Source organism: Globicephala melas, chromosome 10 (assembly GCF_963455315.2).
Source record: "Globicephala melas chromosome 10, mGloMel1.2, whole genome shotgun sequence".
Lineage (NCBI taxonomy): Eukaryota > Metazoa > Chordata > Mammalia > Artiodactyla > Delphinidae > Globicephala > Globicephala melas.
The window spans coordinates 30,044,645-30,067,314 of record NC_083323.1 but is presented as its reverse complement, the minus strand read 5'-3'; the positions used below and the strand labels follow the sequence as shown (position 1 = coordinate 30,067,314).

The following is a 22,670-nucleotide window of genomic DNA, read 5'->3' as shown; positions in this document are numbered from 1 at the left end:
AAATGGCAACATTTCATTCTTTATTTTATAGCTGAGTAGTATTCCACTGAATATATATACCACATCTTCTTTATCCATTCATCTGTTGATGGACACTGAGGTTGCTTTTGTAACTTGGCAATTGTAAATAATACTGCTATGAACATTGGGGTCCGTTTATATTTCTGAATTAGTGTTTTATTTTTTCAGATATATATACCCAGGAGCGGAACTGCTAGTCCATATGGTAGTTCTATTGTTAGGTTTTTGAGAAAACTTCATACTGTTTTCCATAGTGGCTGCACCAATCTACCTTCCCTCAAATTAACTACTTATTAAACTTTATACTAGAAAAAATTCTCCTAGTCTTTTTTTTGCTCCTTGTGTAGATAATATGTTTTTGAATCTTTCGTGTACGTTCAGAATTAGAAACTCAGGCAAAAGATTCAAAAACTTGCATCTGAAGAAAGGAAAGCTTCTTTGGAAAACGAATGAAATTAAAGTTATCCAGCATCAACCTTGGTACCACAATTTTGAAGAGCTGATAAAATTCTCTTTCCTTTGGTTGAAATTCATCTCTTACTAGGTGTACAATACCAGATTGGTATCTATGCTCTATACGAAACCCTATCTTAGTTCCCAGTGCTTTATTGGTATCAATCCATTCTGACTTTGGCATGTTGCCGCAGAGTTTGACACATGCACAAGTATGAGTGAAAATACTCCAAGAACACTGGGACATGTTTAAATTGCCTACCATCCACCAGTGGGTATTTCAGAATGTCTCCCAACTTTTGATTACTCAAGTATTACTGACCAAGTCAGGATTAATCATCTGTCACTTTTCACATGTTCACTTACAAATTGAGAATTGTCATTTTATGCTAATATATTCCTGGTAAACTTTGCCAGTCACTTTTATCTCTAATAAATCAAAACTACTTTTTCAATTAAATGATTACCTGTAGATGGGAAGTACCAACCCACAGACCCCCCCAGAGCTAGTGCTTTATCTCTGTCACTGATATTCAGAGCCCCCCTCCCCCCCAAAAAAAGAAACTTGTCAGGGTGTTTGTTGAGAAGGGTGTACCTATGACATTTCTGGCCCAGTCTACCCACAAGTACTAGAGTTCTAGTCAGAATTTCCAGGTTTGGAAAACATTAGCCATCAGGCAACTGGGCAAGGGGCCCTTCAAATGGGAGGGCAGTATTGAGGGTGTAAGAATGATCCAGAGAACGTTATATTTTATGACTTTCCTTGCTGCCCTGCATTAACTAAAATTTTATACAGATGACATCAGATTAGACTATACCTTAAGGCAGCCTGAAAGGGGGGGAGGGGGAATAAATCACATATATGAATGCATGGGATTACTCTATTCTCCATACTCTCACAACCTTTTAAAAAGCTTATAGCCTACTATAACTCATTTACCTTTATAATTGGGTATGTCTGCATGCCTAACTCTTCTGTTGGACAGCATTTCAAAATTCAGAAAGGTAGAACATGGCCTCCTTTGCTTTTGCATTCAGTGTATGGTTCAGCACAGTATCTGGTCAATGGTGCTCAGTAGGGGTTTGCTGGCTATGTAGGGGATGAGGGGGCAGTACCATCCCTTTGCCCTTTGCCTTGGTCATGGTAGAAGTAGATGTTCCTTGTCAGAGTCTCTAAATAAAAGCCACTACACACATCTATGACATCTCTGTATTCATCAGATGTCTCTCCTCTCACTACCCTCTTGAAGTTACTGTCAAGCTGCCATGCGTGTCAGGGCATTTTGAACCATCAGACCAAATGTATTCACCCAAATCTGCCATATTTTAGTGAGGCAGAATCCAAGATTCAGGACAAGGGGGAAACCTATGGCTCGTACAAGGTAAATTGGTAATGACCAATTCAGAAATATAGGGCAAGAGAAGGGAACATTAACTTTGTCAAGGATTGCTTGATGAAGTGATTGAGAGTGGGAAACCAGGCAGAGAGGCACAGAACAGTGAAATCCTGAAACTGAGAGATGTAAAGACAGAAATGGACATTCAAATACATGCATATACACACCCTAGCATTCTAGTTCCAGGGCTGAATCTGTAAGCCTGTTCCTTGACCTGGCCTCTTCATGTTCTTTCCACCACCCCATACCCCCAGCCTTTATAAACAGATAACTCACTTATGCTTTCTTTCCAGGAATATTTAAAAAAATTATTAAAACAATAAAACCCCTGTCAAACATGATGAGCTCCTCAGAGACAAAGCACACCTCTGACCTATAAGGTGCTTCCTTAAAATTATTTTAAGTGTTAGATAGTGGTAAAGAGATAGATAATCTGGATAGAGTCTAGTCACTTATATGCCAAATAAGCAACCATCAGCAGCCAGATGAACTGCTTTTTTATTTTCTTAAGATCCTCCCCACAGCTATTTCCTGTGATCCTTTCTCCTTGACACTTTCTTTATGAAGGAAGTGAGGGTGGGAAGAGACCAGGTCAAGAAAGAAAAAGATTTCTTTTATGATACAGATTTACAAGTAATACATCTTTTGATAAAGCTGTTTAAGGATAAAAAAGTCTACGGACATCTGTGACATGTGTGTCTTGCAAAAATGAATAAATAATGACATGGCTGCTCTGACTAGGAAATGAAATGGAAAAAGAAATCCTATTGTTTGAAAGTAGCTTCTTATATGTGATTTAAAAAATTTGTTACTAAGTGTTTTTTTTCATAGGAAGAATATGTTAGGATTCATTTTAGAAATTTTCTTTTGATCAATTTTATAATTGGTTAATTTTGTTATGTTTAACACACATATTTTATTGGAATAAAAAGAAAAGAAGATGTGAGCATATACACATAAAGCAGTAAACTTTGTAATGCAAACAATAATGAAAATATTACCACCTAGTTATCTTTTTTAGATGATTTCCAAATAATTTTCATTTTAAACTCTTTAAGACTATAATTCTTTCCGAGTAAATGAGACACTCTTTATTCTAATTTTAAGTGACTCTTTTACCTCTATCAGAAGTATAAAACATCTTCTAAACATCCTCTTCAAACATTTGGTGATGTAATTCAAATGATTTGGGAAGGGGAGAAGCAAGTTGTTAAGTTGTGTCATTTAGAGATACAGAATCTCAACTGGAATATGGTAACTCACAATTTGTAATTGATTATGATTTTTTTAATGAATGGGAAAAGTCGAATTAGGGATTTTACCATCATCAATAGACACGTGGAACACTTCCTATTTGTTCTAAAAGCAATTACGGATATCAGAATATGTTTCCGGAAATTCATTTTCAGCGTGACTCTTGCTATATCAACATTTTTGTTACTAATCCATTAATTCATGATAATGATCCTGGCACAGAGACACTGAAATGTTCTCAAACACACACACCCTTACACACACACGCACACACACACATGCCAAAAGTCATAGGTTCAAGTATTTCTTAATCCAGCACCCTTCCATTTAGGGTCCGGAATTTCTTACATTTGAAAATACTGCATTATTCTCAGACTATACTAAACGTATTAAAGAATAGTGGGTCTTATAACTTAGAAAGACTTTACAAACAAGGGTATTTAAATTTTAAAAAATCCAGATATCCCTCAGTCAATCATAAATACACAAATGTACCAAGACATACCATTTTGCAAGCACTGAGGTTTTATTTGACTTCAATTCAATCTTCTAGTTTAGTTACAAAATAAGACACAAACAGACGTAGTAGCAGCATCAAGAGCTACAGCTTTTCGGGTGTCAGGTCCTCCCTGCATGACATCCCATGTAATTTTCACAATAGGTCTGTGAAGTTGGGGTTATTATTCTGATTCTAAAGATGGAGTCAGAGATTCAAGAAGATACAAAGCTGAATTTGAACTGAGTCCATTTCACTTTAAGCTTGTGTTTTGTGGTTTCAGAACTGTGGTTCTAAAACATCAGAGGCAGTCATGCCCTATTTACTGGGATATTTGCATTTTAGCCAAGTTTGTTATAAAGTGCATTTTTCTGAAGGAAACTCTACTTTGCCAATAATTTATATTACACAATTTGAGACTGTTTACCAGTATACAAGTTTTATGAGGGCTGAGACCATGTCTGCCTGTTTTTTTGTTTTGTTTTGTTTTTTTTGTTTTTTCTTATTGCAGACACAGTGCCTGGCAGATAGGAGGTATTCAATAAATATTTGTTAAATGAATTAACCATGGGAAAAAAGTTTCTTATATGTAATAAAAACATAGTTATGGATTCAGAAAAAAAATTTAGTGTGCATTTTAGGTTTAAGAAATAAATAAAAGGAATGTTACTCAAATATGGTTACATATTCAAAGCAGTAGTAAAATTCTTTGCTATACTTTAAATAATAAAGTATTTCTGATAATCAAATATAATGTATATCAGGAATTTGGATATTATGAATACCTGCTTTATGATTTTCTCTCATCATAAAGTAGTCAAGCCTTAGAAATTGTGCAATTTCAGTAAATTTTCAACAGCCTCAAATTTATTTGAACATATATAATTTCAACTTCAGAATAAATTTCTTTACTTTTTTTGCTACCACTGAAACTTGCTGAATTTTTTCTACTCTGATAATATTTTTATAACCTGCTTTAATCTGCCTAGGTAATCAGTGACTTACACTCTGAATTCCGTCTCTTTTTATGTTGTGTTTAAGACGTTCTGTAAGCATCTTAAATTTAGGGACACTATAGTGTTCATCATTGTATCTTTAAGATTTAACATGGATCTGGCCTATTGTGGAGACTCAAGAAATTCCTGTGGAAAGGAGAGAAGGAAGGGTGTGAGAGACGGAGGGGGGAGGAGAAGGGAACGGAGAGGAGAGAGAAAGGGAAGGACTGAGGGAAGGAAGGGGGAAAAGAGGAGAGAGAGGAGGAAGAAGGAAACTAAATTCGTTCTTGGATTAGAAGAGATGAAGCCAAGAATCAACAATGCTGAATCCTTGCTTAGGGGTGGGATGGTGGGGGGCGAGTAGTGGGAGGGAGGTCCAAGAGGGAGGGGATATATGTATACATGTAGTTGATTCTCTTTGTTGTACAGCAGAAACTAGCACAACATTGTAAAGCAACTATACTTCAATAATAAAAAAAAAAAGAAATAGAGATCTACTGCAACATCTGCGAAGATGTTTGCATGTTAACCACCTAGAGACTAACAAAGTCCATTAATAACTGCCACTTTTGACTAAGACTTGTGTCCTTACAGATACTTCATATCAGATTTGTTATTGAGCCTAAGGAAGTGCTAATCATTGTCTGACATTTCACTACAACCCATAAATTGCAAGATTAGTAAAATCATTCAGATGACTGTTGCCACAGAATACATTTATTAATTAGTAGCTATATCCTCTAGATTCTCCAAGTTCTAGGGGATGGAGTGAATTTTTGACTAGTACTGTTACAATAATTTTGACTCTGTATCATACATTCATACTGCATGCAGTTTGGTAATACCTTTTTTCATGTGCATCTTAAGTACTCTTATCTTTCCAAATCTGAACTTCTGTGTTGCTTACATTGCTGGTACTAGCAAATATAAGGAGGTTTTTCAGAAGAAAAGGAAAGGGAATACAAGCAGAACACAGGTTCTGTGACAACATTCTAAAATTTCTCACTAGTAAGAGAATCTTTCTACTCCTCAAAATCAATCAGGCAGTAAGCATTTATTGAAAACCCAAAGAATGAACTGTGTAGGCCCTTAAATAAGAATAATCTCCAGGACTATTAGTGCCAGCCAAATACTTATTTTCTATGTCACTCAGAAAGGGAGCCATATGATACCTTTCTGAACAGCGGATTAAAACACTTAACATTGATTCACCTTTTATCTAAAGATAAAATAAACTGAATGGGGAATTACTCAAGAGTTCTCAAATTTAGATTATGCAAATGTATAGTATTCTTATTCTTACTCTCAGGATGCACACAAACAAACAAGAAATTATTGAAGGCTCTCTTCCTTGAAAAAATACAAGTACTAAGTAAATTATATATCATTTTTAAATTCAAGAGTCATTTATTTAATGCCTATTATGTTGAATAGGGATGTGGGACAGGGACATTGCAAATTTCATAAAAATGTCTGATGCCCCTGTGAGTATGATCATGTTTTTGAATATTTCTGTCGAACGAGGGCTATGGGTCTTCCTAATGGAGTGGAAAACTGCCTTATCTCCTGCTTCTCTCCATGTTTAGTCAGCTAGTTGAACATACTGACCTATTATTGACCGATCACCAAGAACAAGATGCATGTCTTTCCTGAATCTTTAATCCATTCCAACATTCCAATCCATTCCAATCCAATTTAATCTTAAATTCCTAAACTAACCATGAAGTGTGATGTGGTGGGAAAACCATGGTGTTTGGAATCAAATGGATTGCAGTTTAAATCCCAGCTCTTTTAACTAATCTCTTGGGAAAATTACTTAACTCCTCAAAGGTTTTTCATCTATAGAATAGACCTCTTTTTTTTGGTCACAAGGTTGGCTAGAGGATTAAAATGAAATAATATATGTAAAGTATATAGTCCAATTCCTGCCATGTACTAGTAACTCAACAAATGGCTCTATCTTCCTGGTTTCGCCCTAAACTGGCAAAGGGGAAGTTCTGGAGGAGGGCAAAAGTCAGGTGGAATGAGAGCGAGGGACTTAAATCATTGGAAACCGATTACATCCCTGCTCTGGCTTTTGGGGTCACTGCATCCAGGGACTCTATGTACTTTATAACATAGTTAAAGCATTGTTTCCTAGTGAGGTTGATTATTAAAATTCCTTGGAAATGGGCCTGGGCTCATATTCTGATGTAAGATGGGTCTAAAATTCAGATTCTGAATGTTGTAATGGGAGCCCCCAAATCCATGTTTGTTTGTTTTTTTGCGGTACACGGTCCTCTCACTGTTGTGGCCTCTCCCGTTGTGGAGCACAGGCTCCGGACGCGCAGGCTCAGTGGCCATGGCTCATGGGCCCAGCCGCTCTGCAGCATGTGGGATCTTCCCGGACCGGGGCACGAACCTGTGTCCCCTGCATTGGCAGGCGGACTCTCAACCACTGCGCCACCAGGGAAGCCCCCAAATCCATGTTTTTATAATACTATAGATTTTTGATGTCAAGCAAGGCTAGGAACTGCTGAACTAAGATAGGTGATATCATAGGCCATGATGACAAGGGGGGACTATGAAATTTCAAAGAGCCCATGCTTCTGGGACAAATCCTTGGGACTCAGTGAAGCAGAAGGATATGTGATTTTGTTATTGTGTGGTTAATTGTATGTGTCAACTTGACTGGGACACGGGGTGCTCAGATATTTGGTTAAACATTATTCTAGGCTGTTTCTGGATGAGATTAACATTTGAATCCATAGACTGAGCAAAGCAGATTGTGCTCCCTCAATGTGGGTGGGCCTCATCCAATCCCTCGGAGGCCTGAGTAGAACAAGAGGCAGGGTATGGCAGAATTCTCTTTCTGCTTTCAAGCTGAGACATTGGTTTTCTCCTTTACTTAGACTGGATCTTACACCATCAGCTCTTCTGGTTCTCAGGTCTTCAGACTTGAATGGGGTTGTGGAAAAGATGGTCATTACCTGGCAGAAGTTAAGACAGCTGAGACTCATTTCAGAAGCTGAAGCTTGCAAGTGCAGGGTTGGGAAATGTGACGGGAGCCTGGAAAATGAGGTTCATTGCCACTTTAAATAAAGAAGCTCCAAATGGCCTGGCATGACTTCATTTTACAGGTAGTGGAGATCCTTGTGGAGGGGAATGAAGTCAGGAAAAACAGTGAAAATATTGGTGCATGGCAGAGGAAGAACCAGCAGTTAGAGTGAGCACCTCATAATCTGCCATTTAAAGAGATGATGGAGGTCTTGATGGTCCATACCCTGGTGCTACCCACTTAGACTTGCTCATCTAATAAGAGGCTACTTCACTTAATGGCTTCCTTTTCAGTGCATCTCTGGAGTACCGCTGAGGTCAAACGTAGTGGTCCCTATACAATTTTGACAACTCTTTCTTCCTTGCCCTTAAAGAACATCATCTCCCAAAATGTGCTCAGTGGAATAGATGTTCATAGGTGTTGGGTAAAAAGAGGTTCTACCATCAATAAAGTTTGGGAAACAGTGGGTTAACAAAGATAAACAAGTTTCTGTACAGCAGGTTTTCTCAGATCTTTTAATAAATTAGTGTACATTGGGAATGTGCAAGAAAGAGATATAGTTTGAAGCATTTCCCCAAAACTTTTGACCACTGTGTTAGTCAGGATTCTCTTGGTTTTTAAGTTAAGAAATACAGCTTCAATAGGCATAAGCCATACAGGGAACTTGCTGGCTCACAGAACCAAGGTTGAATCACAGGCATGGTTGAATCTGGAGGCCTCAAATGTCACCAGGGTCTGTCTCTTTCCATCTCTTGGCTCAGTTCTCCCCTGAGTTGGCTTTGTTCTCATGAAATCTTTCTCTATGCAGCTCCAGGCTTACATTATACTTATAGTTACAAGTTTCACTTTGGAAAAATCTCCATAGAGAACAGAACTTATTTAAGTGAATTGTTTTTGAATTAAAAGTATATACATTGTAAGCAATTAAGTTATAATAATGATATATAAAATGTAATTTCTGAAGACCTTGTTTTTGTATAAAAATCTTCTTGATGACAGCCTATGGTATTGGTGTGTGCTGGTTTAAGATACTATGAAAGTGCCTAATGGAAGCTGTCCCTCAGAAGAATTAATGTGCTTGAGAACATAAGAACATTAGAACAAACATTAGAACTCAGTTTGCTTCCCAATTCCCTGACATTCCCGCATCCCCCAAATAGTGCTTAATAATTTACACAGTGCTTTCTTATTGCTTCCAACATCATTAGGACCCACCTTGGTTTAAGGAAGTAGGTTATCAACACATTAAGGTGATCATACAATTTTGTAAACTACATACTATAGTATTTATAGTGGAACCTTTAAAAAAAAATCTTAAGCTATTACTCTTACAGTATTACCCTACCACCTCTGGACCAGGAAACTATTTTAATTGTGCTACAATTAAAACTACAGGGTTTCCCTGGTGGCGCAGTGGTTGAGAGTCTGCCTGCCGATGCAGGGGACACGGGTTCGTGCTCCGGTCCGGGAAGATCCCACATACCGCGGAGCGGCTAGGTCAGTGAGCCACGGCCGCTGAGCCTGCGTGTCCGGAGCCTGTGCTCCGCAACAGGAGAGGCCACAACAGTGAGAGGGCTGCGTACCGCAAACAAACAAACAAACAAAAACCAAAAATACTACAGAAGATATACCCATTTGACAACTTTTATTAGTTGTCAACTTTATTGTAAATTTCTGAATAGACTCCAGATATATTCGCCTGTGAATCACAGGAGTCTTCATTAGTGTCCCAAATTGGCTCTAAATCATCAAGATCACATCTCGACACTGGCAGGAATTGCTGAATCGTAAATATGAAAAAGGCTTCTCTTTAATTGGTCAACTAGTAATCATTTTAAATTTGAAATGCATAACGGTAATGACTCTATTTTTACATATGGGATATTTTGAGGGATTTTGATATTTCTAACCTAAGGAAATTATTCCAGCAAGTTAGAAATTAAATTCCTTGGAGATGCTCATTTCTCTTCCTATATATTTACAGTGTCTTTACGGCTAGCTAGGAAGACAACTATAATGAAAGCAAATCATCTGGAATTTTTATAACTGTAATCACAAACGCTGGTCAATCTATTCCATGATACTGTTCAATGTTCATTGATGACAATATCTTGAGAAATTTCAAGATTCTTCAGCAGTTTCAGAATCATCAAAAGAGATCATATTATGCCTAACAATAAACTAACAACTGAATATTATTTATATTATTGCTTGAAAGCTAGTTATCCACATAGTATACATATGTGTATCTTCTTTGAATTGTTTGATCAAACAGATAACTCTGCAGGATAACAGTTTCCAACAGAAGTTTTTGTCTCAAACCTTTTGAATAAAATGCTTAGGTGTTCTCCCACATCGAAAGATCTTCTAGGTAACAGCTAACAGTAATTGATAAGTGCTCTATTCATATAATGTCACTTAATCCTCACAATGACTTTATGAAAGAGGTAGCATTTTTTTAAACCTAACTTTACAGAGGAGGAAACTGAGGCACGTGGAGGAGGTTGGTTAAGTGCCTAATGTTACACACTTGTCAATGGCAGAGTAGGACTAGGCGATTCAACTCCAGAATCAGTGAGAGTGACCATGGTTAATACAACTGTTAATTGTTTTACCTATGAGCAGATTACTTCACAACATGACCCAAGGCACAACAATGGGAACACTGAGATTTATCTCCAGTGTAGGAGAATCCTATGTTGAGCACACCCACACACGTGGTAAGGCCAGCCCGATGGTTCAGCACATTTTGTTTATTGCATGGCTTTTGTTTCTTGACTTCAGTTTAAAAGACTTTAACAAAGCTCCCATAAATAAGAGACCAAGTAAATAAAAATTTCATATTTGTACTGTTACACTAATAAGCTTAATAACAATAATCCACAAACATCTGCAATCATAAAGTAAAAACTTCATTACCATTTCAATGCAGTTACTACAAATCCTCAGGTTGGCCAGTACACACCAGCTGTGTCTTGGTGCTTCACAACATAAAACAGCAAATCATTCCAAATTACCACTCTCTGTTAGTGACTCTTGCTCCCTGGCTCCCGTCCCAAACACTCCTGCTGTTCAGGTCTATTGTTTCTTCTCACTAGAAGCCTTTTATTTCCTGGGAAAGCTTGAAGGATTGTCTCCATGAAAAATTAGCCTAATCTAACTTCTGATTTCCCACTATATGTCCTTCCAATGTTCTGGGCATACTTAGCCCTCCTTCCCCTCTATCCACGGACATCTAATACACATTTCTAGGAGATGAATAGAATACATCACCTAAAGAATGAAACTGAAGGAGTTAACATAGTTTATGCTCTTTTGTGGTTTTGTAAAATGAACTGGTCCAAGATTCAGATAATGAGCTTTGGTCTCTCTACAGGAGCTGTGGAGTTGAGAAAACTCCCTCTCCATAATTCCTGCCATGGGCCTCTAAGTCATCAAATTCCATATAAAATTACAGAGGACTTCCCTCTGAGAGTTTATGGCCTCAGAACAGCAGGTTAAAAACCAGATTGGTAGAAAATGAAGGATCATCTTTGAACTACATGTAACACATATGCCAGCTTATAGAAATTTTATACTGCTTACGACATCATACTTAACAGGCACTTTATTTTTATACTGCAAAATACTTATCTATTCTCTTTCATCTGGAGCTTTTTTTTTTTTTTTTTTTGCGGTACGTGGGCCTTTCACTGTTGTCGTGGCCTCTCCCGTTGCGGAGCACAGGCTCCGGACGCGCAGGCTTAGCGGCTATGGCTCACGGGCCCAGCCACTCCGTGGCATGCGGGATCTTCCCAGACCGGGGCACGAACCCATGTCCCCTGCATCGGCAGGCGGACTCTCAACCACCGCGCCACCAGGGAAGCCCTGGAGCTTAAACTTTTTTTGCAATCCTGAATACAACTGAAGAGAGGGAATGAGAGGGTATTTGGTCTTAGCCTTACTGGTGATATATAAAATTTCAGGAAAACACTGTCTTTTGGATTAACTCTTCCAGTACATAAACATAACTAAGAAATCTGTTTCTTCTAGGATATGGAAACCCAAGTCTATTAACTATTGAAAATAGGGGTCATTTAAATATTTTCTCTATTTAAGATTTCTAATCAGATGCTAGAAAACCCTGGGAGAATACTTTTCTTGCATTATCTTCTCTTTTGTTGTCATAACCTAGTATCTTGTATAGATGATCTCATTTTGTTTTTCTAGGGACTTGGGGATCTGTTTATAAGGCCTCTTCAGACCTTCATCTGGGAGCCTTTTATGGGGCAGGTGGATATCCTACTGGAGCCGTGAGCTGCCTTCAGAGACCATCTTCCCCTTGGAATATGGCAGCTGACTGAAAATGAGATTAACCCTAAAGGCATGTACCACAGATATTTTAACTCTTTGGTGATGTGCCTATTTTGACTCCAATAAAAGAGGACTGCTCTGCCTGCTAACACAGAGTGGAACTCAGCTGAGAAGAAATGAGGCAGCCATTCATGACACCACACATCCTTTCCCAAGCAACCTGTTATACAAATGAAACATTGTTCGTACATGGCAAATTCACGAAGGCAGAAGGGAATAGGTTAGAAGAGTCTGTCTGCACGGTTCCATTGTATGTAATAGGGAGAAAAATTGGTAATAAACATGGTAATGGGCTCATTTTCATAGACTGAGCTCATAAATCTTCTCTAGAGCTGCCTTTAAATCTTGACAAGAAATTTACCACAAAGAAGTAGAGGCATCGTGATATGAAAAATGTAGTAAATGGAACACCCTGAAAAGCTGATCCATCTTAAACGTCAAGCTAAGGGTAAGCTAACCTATTTCTAATCTTCTCTTTGTTAGCTAGCACACGGTACTTGACATATTTTTCAAGATAGAAAAATAAAGTGACATCTGTTTATAGAGTTCACTGGCAGATCCACACATTGTGGGCTGTTTTGACAATTGGTTTCTAAAAATAGATTTAGGACAAATGTAGACATTCTTTGTCATGGTAGAGTCATCACAGACTCTAGTAGCCTGCGTGAGCTACTCCTGACACCTGAACACCTATTTTTAGGAGGCCTCAAGGAGTGAGTTGTAGTCGCTGTGGAGATATCTGTGAGGCTCTCAGTAATTCTTAGATGATGGATTTCCATTCTGAACATGAACTCTCACAAACAAGATTCAACTTAAAGGACTGAAAACATTTATTCTGAAAGCACTACCTTGAACCTTGTTTCACCATTCCAAGATACTGTAATATAACACACCATTGCAAACTTACTAGACTCACATGTATGGTTTGTATAGACTGGGTTCAAAGTGCACCATTCTTCAAAGGGACTAGGAAAGTTACTGACTTTGAACACTTAACAGTCAGGTGGCTGTGCATGTACCAGTGTCAGCATACGATAGGAGAGGTCAGATTCTGGGAGGCAGGACAACTCTGAACAGGGATTCAGTCACAATATTTGATGGCTCCAAATTGTTACAGGGTATGACACTGAGTACCTTGTGTAGACATAGACTAGAGACAGTAGGTAGCTGTATAACTTTTTCTGGGATATTTAGAATACTGAATTAAAAACTGGCAGCCCCTTAAAGGAGACAGAGACCTCAATCAAACTCTTCAACAGGAGATATATATATATATATACATATATATACATATACACATATATATGTATATATACATGTATGTCTTTGTGTGTATATATACATACACACACAGTGTACAATATTTTTGTTTAGAAAATATCTGTGTATTTGAAATACATTAAATATCTTCATGCTCATGGAAATCATCTAGGAATAATACATAAATTAACCTACCAAATAAAATCCATATTAATTAGAAATATATGGTTTAATTCAGAGGACAGGATACTGTTAAACAGAAGGATAGTGTTAAACACTTAAGTAATTGAGGGCTTCCCTGGTGGCACAGTGGTTAAGAATCCACCTGCCAATGCAGGGGATACGGGTTCGAGCCCTGGTCCGGGAAGATCCCACATGCCACAGAACAACTAAGCCTGTGCGCCACAACTACTGAGCCTGCACACCTAGAACCCGTGCTCTGCAACAAGAGAAGCCACTGCAATGAGAAGCCCGCACACCGCAATGAAGAGTAGCCCCCGCTCGCTGCAACTAGAGAAAGCCCACGTGCAGCAAGGAAGACCCAACACAGCCAAAAATAAATAAATAAAAGTAAATAAATTTAAAAAAAGTAATTGAGACAACAGAACTCTTTATGAAGAAAATATTAAGCAAATAATGTTAATGTTTTTTCCAAGATAGGATTAGATTCAAATTTCTTGTTTTCGTGGTAGCCTCTAACAAGACTGTCTATAGTTTGATAGTTTCTTCATCATTTTTTTCTATAGTTTGATACTTTACCCTTTTCTCTCTTCACATGTTATCTTGACTAATATCCTTGATGTTGGTGATAAATAAAGACCCTTTGAACATTTTCACTCTGTCTTCTCGATCAGTAGATTTCTTTATTGTGATCTCGTTTTCCAAAGGCCTTGTAAGTTGTCCTGTCATTAAAATGCCTTTTGATTTCTACAGATGACTTATTCTAATTTGAAAATCTTTCTCAACTTCTCAGAAATTCAAGGGTAGACTAAATTGGCAGTAATTGAAGAAAGAAAAATGTGTGGATATTAAATTCTGCTAAAGAAAATCTGGGAGTTAGGGGTGAAGGCAGAACTGGAAATGGGGCAGAGGAAGGGGATAATTCAAACCACTCTGATTAAATTTAGCGTATTGAAACATTTCAACAAAATGAGAATGATCATTCACGCCCTGAGGGAAAATTGCCATTCCATTCTGGATGGAATTCCTATTTTTGAGAACTGCAAATTTGCTAAAGTAGTAGATTCATCCAAAATTAGCTTGTAAAATGCTTGCAATAAGCAACATCTCCAAATCATGGTCAAATGGCATTTTGTACAGACATTTCATGATAAAATAGCCTACATAGGTTAAAGTACAATTATGAAAATGTCTTCTATTCCTTCAGGGTTTTATTACCATGTTTTGCAAATTTAATATCATATACTGAGCTGATATAAGCTGAAAATAATATATTTCTAGGTCTGGCAAGGATATCCAGCTTCTGTACTTAAGAACCAAGGGAGGCTCTCCTTAAAAAGGTGTCATTTTTCACCCGGTAAAACATTGCTAATGCCATGGTTAGTCACCAGCCTCATAACTTATCTCAGCAAGTCAAATGAGAACTATTTATTAAATGACAGTAGTGTGCAAAACCCTGTATGATAATGATTGAATGACACAATATTGGCTTAACAAAAAAGAAAACAATCCTAGTACAGTGGTGACAAATAATAAGAGCTCAATAATGATTAACTTTTTTCCTGATTTTTAATGGGGAAGGAGTTTTGGGTAAAAAGAAGTAGGAAGAAGTTAAGTGACATTCAAGAGAAGGCCCTGTGGTTTGAGGTGTTCTCAGGGTCAAGAAAGGGGTAACATTGATCTACACCATTGGTGAATCAAGGTACAAGTTTATAACACAGCCAGTTTGGTTTAGAGGTATAGTGAAAGCAAAGCTTGACCTGTTTCATGGGAACTGAATCCACAATCTTGTTCTCTCTAGTCTTATATTCTACTAGAATATAAGTACAATACAAATGAGTGGTGGTTTTAGAAATCATATTCAAATTTAAACCTTTGATAGAGAAATTAGTATAGTCCTCTCCCCGTCAACAATTATACCTAAGTGGCCCACTATTCTTTCATTTGGCAGAATCTGTTGGAAAATTATTTGGGTTGTTTTGACATTTATACAGTTCAAGGTAAATCCCAAACAGGGTTATAAACCGCAGGGATTTTCAAACCTACATAGCCCCCTAATCCTTTAAATAGCCCCAAGGGGCCTTAGGCCCCCTTGAAGTCAGAATCCAACCTGAGTAATTTGAGAAGTTCTCACTCTGTTCCTGCCTTGAAGAAGATCCAAAAGCAGTGAGTCAGTTCCTCTGGTCTCTGTTGGGATTGAGTCTACTGAGGAAAGGTGCTTTCTAAACAACAATGGAATTAGAGCTCCAACAATAAAACTTTGGTTTGTTTTTGCTCCATGGATATGGTGAATTTGGATACTGTGATGGGTCATAAGGAGACAGTCTTTTTCCCTTCTCCTTGAATTGAGTTGGTCCTGATGTATTTTGGTATTAGAATGTGGTAGAAGTGATGTTGTGTAATGATACCTCTTGGAATCCTGTAAGAAGCCCAAGCAACCTGGAGAGAGACCATGTGGAGGAGAACCCAGGTGCTCAGTCAACAGCCCCCAGCTGAGCTTCCAGAAGCATGTGAGTGAGCCACCTTGGATTCTAGCCCAGTCTGGCCTCTGGAGGAGTGCAGCCCCAGCTGACAGCATGTGGAGCAGAGGAACTGCCTAGCTGAGCCAGTTAACTCACAGTGTCTTTAGGGATAGAATGATGACTGCGGTTATTCTAAATACTAAATTTTGGAGTGTTGTGTTACGTATCGAAATCCATACAGACACGAATACTCTCTCCAAGTTTGCTCTGAGTCCAACGGCACTTATTTGTAAGATGGCTAGTTGGGGGATATCTACACTTTTAAAATAATTTTTTCTTAAATGCAATTGTTTAGAGTGGATAAAAATCAAAGTTGGGCCCATGGTGGAAAAAGCTCCATGCATACTTAAGTCACTGGAAAAGGGGTGAAGCCAAATGTTATGAAGACAATGAGTGGTGCTGGGGGAGAGGTGTCTGTGTGGGGGAGAGCTGCACCAGTAACATCTGGTCACCGTAATGGATGGTACACCCTAGGCGATGTTCTTGGACTTCAAAATTCTGCCCAGAGTTTTTGAGTTGTCTTCATTGTTTTATTATTTTCATATTGAATTAGAAGCTCTGTTACATAAATATAATTTTCTTCAGCATCTGCTGATTTTTTTGGACCATAAAATTTAGCAGGAAATTAAAAGCATGAAGATTTGCATGGCATAATGCTGAGTTATGCAAGTTTGAAATAAAACTTTATCTAATTCTATCACAGAAATCTGTGTTTTAGAAGCATAAGGCCTGACAAACTCACATTACTCACATTCACATTTGTGAATGCCACCTCACTCTCCTCCCGAGATGATTCTGTTGCTTACCAGTTTGATGGGCCAGTAGAAAATGCAGTTGCCAAGAGCCTGGGTTAGGTGCCAGCTGCTTTTGGGCTCCTTTGATTGCCATGTCCCTTCTGGAGAGGACAGGTTGCCAAGGAAGTAGCAGGAGTCAGAATTGAGTCAAGGTCAGGAGACAACAGACATGGCATCAGCCCTAGTGGAAATGAGCAGAGTTCACCATGGGATGTAGGCATTAGGAACAGGGCCAAGAATTTGACCAGAACCATTCAGTCTGGTATTGAATTTTAGGGCCCTGAGTTTTCTATTTATCCTATGATGAAGCAGTTAAATTCTGGGAGAAGAAACAGGCTAGAAATTTTATGAGGCTATTTTTGTGCCTACTTAGAAGTAAGAGTAAAAGGCCGGATCTCAATTAAGGGTGCTGGCCTTTGGTGCAGGGCATTAAGCTAAGAGTACTGATGCTAAAGTACTAGGTGAATAAAAAAGGTAATAAAGGGAGGTGTGAGGTGTCAGGCCAAAGAAAGCAGGTAGAGAGCAAGAATGCAACCAGTCATGAAGGGATATCAATAGAGAGACAGAGAGTTCAGGTTTGGGAAGCAGAGCTTAGAAAGATTCCTGGATGCAAACTGATACAAATGGTGGGAGATTTTAAAATGTTGTCTGTAGTCAAACCATGTGGGAATGCAGGGAACAACAATAAGCATCGGAAAGATCACTGCATTAAGAATCAAAAGGCCTGTAATGTAAACCTAGTTTAGAAGCTAACTAGCTGAGTGACCTTTAGTAAGTCATTTTGTACCAAGAAATCTATGGCAAAATGAGAGGACTGGTACCATCAAGTAGTTGTAAAACAACTGACTTTGATTATCCACTTACTACTAGAATTCGTGCTGTGCTCCACAGGGACGAGCTTCTGACATGAGCAGGCTATAGATTATGTATTAAAATTCTAAAGAGTCCCATCTTTGTTGTCATTGGAATTTTCCTATATCTAAAATCCCATTTAGCTGTGACACTGTACGCTTATTATTTCTAGTCTTGAAGTTAGAAGTCTGCGTTTATTTTCATGGTTGAATTGGCTGTCAACCTTCAGTCTATAGGAAACTGTTAGGAAACCAGCAATCTGTGGTTACTGACATTAGAAATGTGGGAACAACTCTTGTTCTCCCTCTGTACTAAGATTCTTAAGACTGGGGAAGAACCTGGGCATTGAGTCCGTGAACCATCCTTTAAGAACCAAAATGAGGGAGGGCTGCCATGAGTGTGGGCCAGAGGTGTGGGGTCTACTGAGACGGGGGGATCAGAGTGTACCTCAACTCTGTCTCTTGACACTCAGTGAAGGGACTTGCTTGAGTGTGAAGGATTGTGGATCTTTTGCTAAAAGGCAAAAACATCTGTAGGACAGAGGCCCTGATACTCAGAGTTCTTTAGTAGTTCCCTGAGACAGACAGGTAACACAGGGGGCAACTGTTTTATATAGACTAAGAAATATATTGTCTATGTGTTGGCCATCATTTGTCTTCTGAGAGGCAAAAAGTATTCTACTTTCCTCTCCCTAATTCTGCTTGAGGGTGTTCTGGAATGTGTATCATAATGAAATAGTGGAGTCCCAGATTCTTCCTCTTTTTTTTTAATTAAAAAATTTTTATTTAATTAATTAATTTATTTTTGGCCGTGTTGGGGCTTCGTTGCTGCGCGTGGGCTTTCTCTAGTTGTGGCGAGCGGGGCCTACTCTTCGTTGAGGTGCGTGGGCTTCTCACTGTGTTGGCTTCTCTTGTGGAGCATGGGCTCTAGGCATGCAGGCTTCAGTAGCTGTGGCTTGTGGGCTCTAGAGCGCAGGCTCAGTAGTTGTGGCGCTCGGGCTTAGCTGCTCCGTGGCATGTGGGATATTCCCCGACCAGGGATCGAACCCGTGTCCCCTGCGTTGGCAGATGGATTCTTAACCACTGCGCCACGAGGGAAGCCCCCCAGTTTCCTCTTATCATTTATGGAGAGGATGGAAAAATAGGCCCTGGACACAGACTAAACTTTGCTTTTATAGTTAACAACTATACCGTCAGTTTTATCAATATTATACTTCTAACTAAATCACTAAGGATCATCCTAATCATCACCACCATGATTGCAATTCCCATTAAAGGTGCTTACTCCATACCAGGCACTGTACCAAGTACCAGCTAGCGTAACTCATTGAATACTCCCAAGAATGCGATGCAGTTGGTGTTACAGTCCCTATTCCCATATATGATGATTCTTTCAGCAGACAGGAAAATGCAAAATATTTAAAAACCAGTCCCACCAGGTAAGTGACGGATCTGAAGTGGTGCACAGATATCCTAGTGTTAACAGGTTGAAAATTAGCCCTCATCTTCCCCGCTACTCTCTTCCTGGTTAAGATAAAAATTCTTTCTTTGAGTGTCAGTTTAAGTATTACTTCTTCAAAAGGTGCCTGCCCACTAAGGGCCTGGCTAGTGTTCTCTCTGCTATGTCCTCATAACACTGTCCCCATGAGTGAAGCCCATCATATCCCTAATAGCTTAGAGTCTCTCATCATCACCAGAGCAGTGTTCTTCTCATCTCTCATCCTATCTCTCCTTGTAAAAGGGATAAACAGATGTATTCTTGGGGGAAGGGGTCTCTCAGTTATCATCGAGATTAAATTTGTATTTTTGTTATGATTATAACCATACATACACACATATATATATATATTTTTTTCAATTATGTTGGCACCAAATAGTGGCTATTGAATTGTCATGGGTTAATGATAGTAGAACAGAAGTGATCCCAACTTGCAAATTCCAATATCTGTGCCAAGTAATGATCAAATAGTTTCAGGTATGCCACCTAAACAAAGACGTATAGATGTTCATATAGAGAACGAAGTCAGGACCTGTGTTTCTCTTGTGCACAGCTTTATTTCTCCATCTACAGTCTTCCCACTGCTAAAAACATAGTATGTTCTTAATAAATACTTGGTGAATAAACAGGATGCTAGATATTTCATCTGATTGATGGATTCTTTCTTTTCCTCATCTGTGCTCCTGTATGAGTTCCATTCTCTGGGCTTTACAAGGAATAAGCATTGGCTTATCTGACTTTCTCTTCCTGCTAACTTAATGCTGTGCCCTGTATTTTATGTTTCTGACTGTACCCTTGGTAATCCCCACACTGCTGTCAGTCTTTATCTGTCAGTCTCGCAGACCCCCTCACAGAGAAGGGACACATTGCTTTATAAAATGAGTGATCATCAGTCTCCTTTTCACACCAAAAATGGAAACTTTCAAGAGCATACCTTTGCATTAACGTACTTAGAACATTACAGTTTATGAAAACAAAACGTAATAACACAGGAGATTTCTTTGACACTAAGTCACTGAAACCCCAAAGTAAGAGATAAAATAGGCTTACTGTCTTTTAAATGTATTAACAGTGAGACACATATCAAAAATATTTTACCAGGAAACAAAATATTAGGATAGACATAATAAAAAATGTTTTTAAATGAAAAATGTTTTCTTCTCCACTAAATTGCTAAAATAATCTGCATTGAAATAATCAGGTATCTTGTGTCTAGAGATAAAAGAATGTAGAGACAGAAGTTCAGCGAACTTGGATTAAATATTGCTTTACCACTTATTTCTAGACACTGAGTTTCCCTGAGTCCCTTTAATTGTCACAGGGTTGTTGTGAGATAATTCATACGTGGAAGATTTACTCTTATTGGAAAAGACTATATTTATTATAAATGTTTTGAAAATAATTAGTTAAAGTCATTTGATTAGCTAGCTGGTAACCAGACCTGCTACTAACTGGTTCCTTTAAAACTAACTATTTAAATTACCCTCCTACCACCTTAAAATGGATTTAGAAATTATACCCAGCCTGCATGACTGTCACAGAGGTGGCCAGAAGGTGAAGGGCGTTATGGTGCCCATTTCATTGGGCTTTAGCATTTAGTTGGAGTATGGCATGTACAGTTGTGTCCTTGTCTATTTGGCATCCATTAAAATTGTTTTGGAGTTAATATTATTGTATGACATTACCTGATTATGAAGATATTAAACATACAGATTCAAGTATCTGTGAAATAATGCAACAGAACATAATATCACATATAAGGATTTTTTTTTTCTAAAATGTGTTATTTCTCCTTCTCTATGAATGAAGTCTGTGACAGATGGGAGATAATATGGGTCATCTGGTGGTAGGACGCTGCCATTATGACAAACACCTGTTCTGGGGTGTTATCCTCCCCCTCCTCTTCATAGTAGTAGAGAAATCAGTTCAAAGGAAATACTTCAAAAGAAAAAAATAACAAACAACAACTGCAAAAGAAATTCAGAAACAATGGAACTCACCATTGCATTGTTATGCAGTTCTTCTTGTACTAGCTGAATGACAGCTGTGGGGCAATGAGACCAAGGGGATGTCTGACAAGGCGGGAGGCAAAAGAATTGTGTTCTGGGTCACTCTGCCATTTACTACTGGAGATTTTAGGTAATCACCTAATTTCTCTATATCTCAGTGTTCTTAACTGTGCTTCAAAGGTTCACTGAGAAAATGTATATAAATTTTATAAAGCAATGTACAAAACCATCAAAGTTAAAGAATTTTATTGAAGCAGGATTCCCTAGAATGTGTCCTATGCTGGTAATGTGTATTATGAAAATCAAAGAGAAATAGGATTGAGCATTTCTCAAACTTATTTTTCTAGGGAACTTTTTCATCTATTAAAATTCAGTATAATTGTGTTCATGGGACTTCCCTGGTGGCACAGTGGTTAAGATTCCACCTGCCAATGCAGGGGACACGGGTTTGATCCTTGGTCTGGGAACATCCCACATGCCGCAGAGCAACCAAGCCTGTGCACCACAACTACTAAGCCTGTGCTCTAGAGCCCGCAAGCCACAACTACTGTGCCCACGTGCCACAACTACTGAAGCCCGCACGCCCTATAGCCCGTGTGCTGCAACTACTGAAGCCCGCGCCTGGAGCCTATGCTCCAGAACAAGAGAAGCCACTGCGATGAGAAGCCCGCAAACCACAACGAAGAGTAGCCCCTGCTTGCTGCAACTAGAGAAACCCTGTGCAGCAACGAAGACCCAACGCAGCTAAAAATAAATAAAATCAAATAAAAAATTCAGTATAATTGTGTTCAATGAGACCACATAACAAGATCACCTGAAAGGGCATGGCAGGGCTTGTCTGGACCCTTTTCACATCAATTAAGGCAATATGGCTAGTGCAGCAGGCAAGCCTCTTCTCTTTGTTTCTGGTACGTGCCTTAATTATACATCTGCTGCAAGCAGAGGCTTGTTTTCAGAACTTTGGGTAAGAAAGTATTACCTGGGAGCTTGTTAAATACTCAGATGCCTAGATTCCAGCCTCAAAGATTCTGATTAAATAGATCTGAGGTAGGGGTCCAGGAATCTGCATTTTTACACGGCACTCCAGATGATTCTGATGCAGAAGTTTTTGGACCAAATACTGAGAAATATGAATCTGTAGTTCTCATCTCTGGTTGCCCAATAGATTCATCCAGGGAGCTTGTACAATCTACTGATACTCCAGCATCATCCACACAGATTCTGATGTGATTGGTCCAGTGTAATGCCAGAGTATCACCAGGTGAATGGACTATTTAGTCAGGCTGAGAACCACGATCCAGGGGTGCTCAAACTGACAGGATGATATAAGGTTCACCTGGGCAGGCTTGACTAAATTACAGACTGGTAGGGCTGGCTCCTAGAGAGTCTGAGTTAGAAGGTCAAGGTTAGGTCCAAGAATTCATGTTTTTAATTAGCCAGTGAGCTGATTCTCATCATTAGGCACATTTTGGATAAAAGTTATTAGATATCATGGCTAATTTTACCAGATGATTTTCCATCACAGTATAAAGTGGAACAGAGGTTCCTGG

General features: G+C 38.7%; 1 long non-coding RNA gene across 2 annotated transcripts in view; it reads left to right on the top strand.

Moving 5' to 3' along the window:
• LOC132598004 (uncharacterized) overlaps positions 1 to 22,670 on the top strand; it is a 70,976-nt gene that overhangs the window by 21,629 nt on the left and 26,677 nt on the right. The window lies entirely within an intron of this gene.